Source organism: Chiloscyllium plagiosum, chromosome 40 (genome assembly GCF_004010195.1).
Source record: "Chiloscyllium plagiosum isolate BGI_BamShark_2017 chromosome 40, ASM401019v2, whole genome shotgun sequence".
Lineage (NCBI taxonomy): Eukaryota > Metazoa > Chordata > Chondrichthyes > Orectolobiformes > Hemiscylliidae > Chiloscyllium > Chiloscyllium plagiosum.
In genome coordinates, this window is record NC_057749.1 from 104,950 (window position 1) to 112,294 (window position 7,345).

Genomic DNA, 7,345 nt, shown 5'->3' on the forward strand with positions numbered 1-7,345 from the left:
CCTGTGGGAGTGGCAGAGTCAGAATCATTGGTGACCTTTAAGCAGCAATTGGATAGGTACATGGATAGGTGTTTAAGCTAGGACAAATGTTCGGCATAACATCGTGTGCCGAAGGGCCTGTTCTGTGCTGTATTGTTCTATGTTCTAAAGGAAGAATGGATTTATGAGCCAAATAACTTTTATATTACCGCAGACTTTGCTGTTGGTACTAGACTACCTATGTCATGTTAAGGGATATAATTTTACATGGACCAGAAACATCATTAGTTATGATACTGGAGCTTGTGAAACCTCAATACCCTATCAAACGAACCATGTAAATGCTGTAAAATGAGCGCATTCTGAAATCAATCAAGTGATTTCTTTTTAAGCTTAAGCAAAAATACCTTGGTTTGTGATTCTATAGCACCCCAGAAATACATCAGCACGGTGGTATGTTACAGCCATTGTGCAAGGCTTGTGATTAAGACTGTTGTGGTGAAGTGGTAGTGCACCTACCACTGCAGAAGGAAACCTGAGTTTAAATCTCACCTGCTCCAGTCATGACTTGATTGCATTTTCCAAGGAGGTGACAAAGGTGATGGATGAGAGTTGAGTGGTGGTATTGTCTACATGGATTTTAGTAAGGCTTTCAACAAAGTCCCTCATGGTAAGCTCATCCAGAAGATGAAGATGCATGAGATCCATGATGACTTGGTCGCTTGGAGTCTAAATTGATTTGTCGATAGAAGGCAGAGGGTAGTGGGAGAAGGTTGATTTTCTGGTTGGAGGTCCATGATGAGTAGTATTCCACAGGGATCTATATTGGGATCTCTGCTGTATGTGATACATATAAGTGATTTGGATGAAAATGTACATAGGTGCATTAGTAAGTTTGTGGACAACACAAAGATCAATGGAGTTGTGGATAGTGTAAAAGGATGTCAAAGATTATAGCAGGATATCGATTAGTTGCAGATATTGGAAGAGAAATGGTAGATGGAGTTTAATCCAGGCAATTGTAGAGTGTTGCATTTTGGAAGATGAAATGTTAGTGAAAGGTTTACGGTTAACGGCAGGATCCTGAACAGCATTGATGTCATTGAGATGTACACCACAGAAACAGACCCTTCGGTCCAACTCGTCCATGCCAACCAGATATCCCAACCCAATCCAGTCCCACCTGGGCCATATCCCTCCAAACCCTTACTATTCATATACCCATCCAGGTACATTTTAAGTTTTGCAATTGTACCAGCCTCCACCACTACTTCTGGCAGCTTATTCCATACATATACCACCCTCTGAGTGAAAATGTTGCCCCTTAGGTCTCTTTTATATCTTTCCACTCTCACCTGAAACCTAAGCCCTCTAGTTCAGGATTCCCCCACGTCAGGGAAAAGACAGAAAACTATTTATCCTATCCATGCCCCTCATGATTTTGTAAACCTCTCTTAGGTCACCCCTCAGCCTCCAACGCTCCAGGGAAAACAGCCCTCGCCTATTCAACCTGTCCCTATAGCTCAAATCCTCCAACCCTGGCAACATCCTTGTAAATCTTTTCTGAACCCTTTCAAGTTTCACAACATCTTTCCAATAGAAGGAGACTAGAATTGCATGCAATATTCCAACAGTGGCCTAACCAATGTCCTGTACAGCCGCAACATGATCTCCTACCCTGTACTCAATACTCTGAACAACAAAGGAAAGCATACCAAACGCCTTCTTCACTATCCTATCTTCCTGCGACTCTACTTTCAAGGAGATATATACCTGCACTCCAAGGTCCCTTTGTTCAGCGATCCTCCCTAGGAACTTACCATTAAGTGTATAAGTCCTGCTAAGATTTGCTTTCCCAAAATGCAGCACCTCACATTTATCTAAATTAACGTCCATCTGCCACTTCTCAGCCCATTGGCCCATCTGGTCCAGATCCCGTTGTAATCTGAAATAACCCTCTTCGCTGTCCACTACACCTCCAATTTTGGTGTCATCTGCAAACTTACTAACTGTACCTGTTATGCTCGAATCCAAATCATTTATGTAAATGACGAATGGTAGTGGACCCAGCACGGATCCTTGTGGCACTCCACTGGTCATAGGCCTCCAATCTAAAAAACAACCCTCCAACACCACCCTCTGTCTTCTACCTTTGAGCCACTTCTATATCCAAATGCATAGTCTCCCTGTATTCTATGAGATCTAATCTTGCTCACCAGTCTCCCATAGGGAACCTTATCGAATGCCTTACTGAAGTCCATATAGACCACATATACCACTGTGCCCTTACCAATCTCTTTGTTACTTCTTCAGAAAACTCAATCAGGTTTATGACACAAGATTTCCCATGCACAAAGCCATGTTGACTATCCCTAATCAGTCCTTGCCTTTCCAAAAGTATGTACATCCTGTCCCTCAGGATGCCCTCCAACAACTTGCCCATCACCGCCGTGAGTTTCACAGGTCCATAGTTCCCTGGCTTGTCCTTACCACCTTTCTTAAACAGTGGCACCACGTTAGCCAACCTCCAGTCTTAAAGCACCTCACCTGTGACTATCAATGGTATAAATATCTCAGTAAGAGGCCCAGCAATTGCTTCCCTAGATTTTCATAGAGTTCTAGGGAATACCTGATCAGGTCCTGGGGATTTATCCACTTTTATGCGTTTCAAGACATCCAGCAGTTCCTCCTATGTAATATGGGCATTTTTCAAGATGTCACCATCTATTTCCTTACATTCTATATAGAGTCATAGTGATGTACAGCATGGAAACAGACCCTTCAGTCCACGCTGACCAGATATCCCAACCCAATCTAGCCCCACCTGCCAGCACCCGGCCCATATCCCTCCAAACCCTTCCTATTCATATACCCATCTAAATGCCTCTTAAATGTTGCAATTGTACCAGCCTCCACCACTTCCTCTGGCAGCTCATTCCATACACGTACCACCCTCTGCGTGAAAAGGTTGCCTCTTAGATCTTTTTTATATCTTTCCCCTCTCACCCTAAACCTATGCCCTCTAGTTCTGGACTCCCCGATCCCAGGGAAAGACGTTGTCTATTTATCCTATCCGTGCCCCTCATAATTTTGTAAACCTCTGTAAGGTCACCCTTCAGCCTCCTACGCTCCAGGGAAAACAACCCTAAACTATTCAACCTGCCCCTATAGCTCAAATCCTCCAATCCTGGCAACATCCTTGTAAATCTTTTCTGAACCCTTTCAAGTTTCACAACATCTTTCCGATAAGAAGGATACGAGAATTGCACGCAATATTCCAACAGTGGCCTAACCAATGTCCTGTACAGCTGCAACATGACCTCCCAACTCCTGTACTCAATACTCTTGACCAATAAAGGAAAGCATACCAAACGCTTTCTTCACATCCTATCTACCTGCGACTCTACTTTCAAGAGCTATGGGCCTTTACTCCCAGGTCTCTTTGTTCAGCAACACTCCCTAGGATCTTACCATTAAGTGTATAAGTCCTGCTAAGATTTGCTTTCCCAAAATGCAGCACCTCGCATTTATCTGAATTAAACTCCACCTTCCACTTCTCAGCCCATTGGCCCATCTGGTCCAAATCCTGTTGTAATCTGAGGTAACCCTCTTCGCTGTCCACTGCTCCTCCAATTTTGGTATCATCTGCAAACTTACTAACTGTACCTCTTATGGTCGCATCCAAATCATTTATGTAAATGACAAAAAGTAGAGGGCCCAGTACCGAACCTTGTGACACTCCACTGGTCACAGGCCTCCAGTCTGAAAAACAACCCTCCACCACTACCCTTTTCCACTGATGCAAAATACTCATCTCCTGCAGCTCCACACAAAAGCTGCCTTGTTAACCTTTGAGGGACCCTATTCTCTCCCAAGTTACCCTTTTGTTCTTAATGTATTTGTAAAAACCCTTTGGAATCTCCTTAACTCTATTTGCCAAAGCTATCTCATATCCCCTTCTTGCCCTCCTGATTTCTCTCTTAAGTATGCCTTTATACTCTTCAACGGATTCACTCGATCTATCCTGTCTATACCTGACATATGCTTCCTTCTTTTTCTTAATCAAACCCTCAATCTCTTTAGTCATCCAGCATTCCCCACCCTACCAGCCTTCCCCTTCACCCTAACAGGAATATACTTTCTCTAGACTCTCGTTACCTCATTTGTGAAGGCTTCCCATTTTCCAGCCATCCCTTTACCTGCGAACATCTGTGCCCAATCAGCTTTTGAAAGTTCTTTCCTAATACTGTCAAAATTGGCCTTCTTCCAATTTTGAACTTCAACTTTTGGATCTGGTGTATCCGTTTCCATTACTATTTTAAAACTAATAGAATTATGGTCACTGACCCCAAAGTGCTCCCCCACTGACACCTCAGTTACCTGCCCTGCCTTATTTCTCAAGGGTAGGTCAAGATTTGCATCTTTTCTAGTAGATACATCCATACACTGAATCAGAAAATTTTCTTGTACCCACTGAACAAACTCCTCTCTATCTAAACCCTTATGGCAGTCCCAGTCTATGTTTGGAAAGTTAAAATCCCCTACCACAACCACCCTATTATTCTTACAGATAACTGAGATCTCCTTACAAATTTGTTTCTCAATTTCTCTCTGATTATTCAGGGGTCTATAATACAATCCTAATAAAGTGATCATCCCTTTCTTATTTCTCAGTTCCACCCAAATAACATCCCTGGATGTATTTCCGGGAATATCTTCCCTCAGTACAGCTGTAATGCTATCCCTTATCCAAAACACAACTCCCCCTCCTCTCTTGCCTCCCTTTCTGTCCTTCCTGTGGCATTTGTATCCTGGAACATTAAGCTGCCAGTCCTGTCCGTCCCTGAGCCACATTTCTGTAATTGCTATGATATCCCAGTCCCATGTTCCTAACCATGTCCTGAGTTCATCTGCCTTCCCTGTTAGGCCTCTTGCATTGAAATAAATGCAATTTAATTTATCAATCCTACCTTGTTCTCTGCTTTGTCCCTGCCTGCCCTGACTTGCCTTTGTTCTCTACTGCACTAGTCTCAGATTGAAATCTTTCTTCACTATCTCCCTACCTCTCAAGTCCATAGTTCCCTGAAAGTGGCCATGCATGTAGATAGTGTGGTAAAAAAGGTACATGGCATGCTTACCTTTATTGGTTGGAGCATTGAGTACAAGAGTCAGGATGTCATGTTGCAGCTTTATAAGATTTGGGTTAGGGCATACTTGTAGTATTACATTCAATTCTGGTTGCCACATCATGGGAAGAATATAGAGGCTTTGGAGACTGTGCAGAAGGAGTTCACCAGGATGCTACTTGGACTAGAGGGTTTGAGCTATAAGGAGAGTCTAGGAAAACTTGGGTTGTTTTCTCTGGAGTGGCAGAGGCTGAGGGGAGATTTGATAAGAGATCCATAAAATTATGATAGATAGGGTTGACAGTATCTTTTTTTCCCCCAGAGTTGAAATGTCTAATACTAGGGGACGTGCATTTAAGATGAGAGGGGGAAAGTTTAATGGAGATGTGAGGGGTTAGGCTTTTAAAACAAAAAGTAGTAAGAGTCTGGAACATACTGCCAGAGGTGGTGGTGAAGGCAGATACAATAGAGGCATTTAAGGGACTTTTAGATAAGTACATGAATATGCAAGGAATGGAGAAATATGGATCAAGGCAGGCAGAAGGGATTAGTTTAAATTGGTGTCATGTTCGGCACAACATCTTGGGCCAAAGGGCCCATTCTTGTGCTGTACTGTTCTGTGTTCTATATCTGAACAGATTGATCCAAAAGAAATCCTGCAGTTTTAAGATAGGATTCACTCTGTCATAAAAATACAAGAATGAGGAGCAGGAGTATGTCATGCAGCCCTCTGGCTGCTGCACCAATTAACAAGGACCTTAATCCCAAGAGTAGGTGTACAGTACAGTCATCAAAAACCAAAGGGCCTCCTCCTGTGCTGTAAAACTCTGACTCTGTCCTCTTTCCTCACATTCCACATATTCCTTGATTCTGGTGATTGTTGTGTTGACCTCTAAAAATCTTTATGCCACTCAATTGTCATAATTTTGCAAAATTTCCCAAATACTGTGCAGCCCAAAGTTAGAGAATTGAGCTGTTCAACTTCACACTGGTTATAAGATTCCCTGTGCCTTATTTTACATTATTTTATTTTGTTTGCTCTAACAAAATTGCAAGCCCTTATATTCTTGCAATTTTGCTGGGGTTTTGTTTGGTTTAATTCTTAACAAATGTGGGTAACATTTTTTCTCTGATGACAGGAGAACTGTTTGGTCATTAGTGCTATGTGAGTGTTTGCTTCTTCTTACAAAAGCATCGAGGATTTGGTTAAGATAAAGAAGGAAGCATATATCAGGTATAGACAGGATAGATCGAGTGAATCCTTAGAAGAGTATAAAGAAAGTAGGAGTATATTTAAGAGAGAAATCAGGAGGGCAAAACGGGGACATGAGATAGCTTTGGCAAATAGAATTAAGGACAATCCAAAGGGTTTTTACAAATATATTAAGGTCAAAAGGGTAACTAGGGAGAGAATAGGGCCCCTCAAAGATCAGCAAGGCGGCCTTTGTGTGGAGCCACAGAAAATGGGGGAGATACTAAATGAATATTTTGCATCAGTATTTACTTTGGAAAAGGATATGGAGGATATAGACTGTAGGGAAATAGATGGTGACATCTTGTAAAATGTCCAGATTACAGAGGATGTCTTGAAACGGTTAAAAGTGGATAAATCCCCAGGAACTGATCAGGTGTACCCGAGAACTCTGTGGGAAGCTAGAGAAGTGGGCCTCTTGCTGAGATATTTGTATCATCGACAGTCACAGGTGAGGTGCCGGTAGACTGGAGGTTGGCAAACGTGGTGCCACTGTTTAAGAAGGGCGGTAAAGACAAGCCAGGACACTATAGACCGGTGAGCCTGACCTCGGTGGTGGGCAAGTTGTTGGAGGGAATCCTGAGGGACAGTATTTGGAAAGGCAAGGACTGATTCAGGATAGTCAACATGGCTTTGTGCGTGGGAAAATCATGTCTCACAAACTTGATTGTGTTTTTTGAAGAAGTAACAAAGAAGATTGATGAGGGCAGAGTAGTAGATGTGATCTATATGGACTTCAGTAAGGCGTTCAACAAGATTCCCTATGGGAGATTGATTAGCAAGGTTAGATGTCATGGAATACAGGGAGAACTAGAACTGGCTCAAAGGTAGAAGACAGAGGGTGGTGGTGGAGGGTTATTTTTCAGACTGGAGGCCTGTGACCAGTGGAGTGCCACAAGGATCGGTGCTGGGCCCTCTACTTTTTGTCATTTACATAAATGATTTGGATGCGAGCGTAAGAGGTACAGTAAGTAAGTTTGCAGATGAC

General features: G+C 42.7%; 1 protein-coding gene across 1 annotated transcript in view; it reads left to right on the forward strand.

The window, feature by feature from the left end:
* Positions 1-7,345, forward strand: part of LOC122542642 (probable E3 ubiquitin-protein ligase HERC1) — a gene marked incomplete at its 5' end in the record, with an annotated part of 215,948 nt that overhangs the window by 104,886 nt on the left and 103,717 nt on the right. The gene's annotated exons all lie outside the window — the stretch shown is intronic.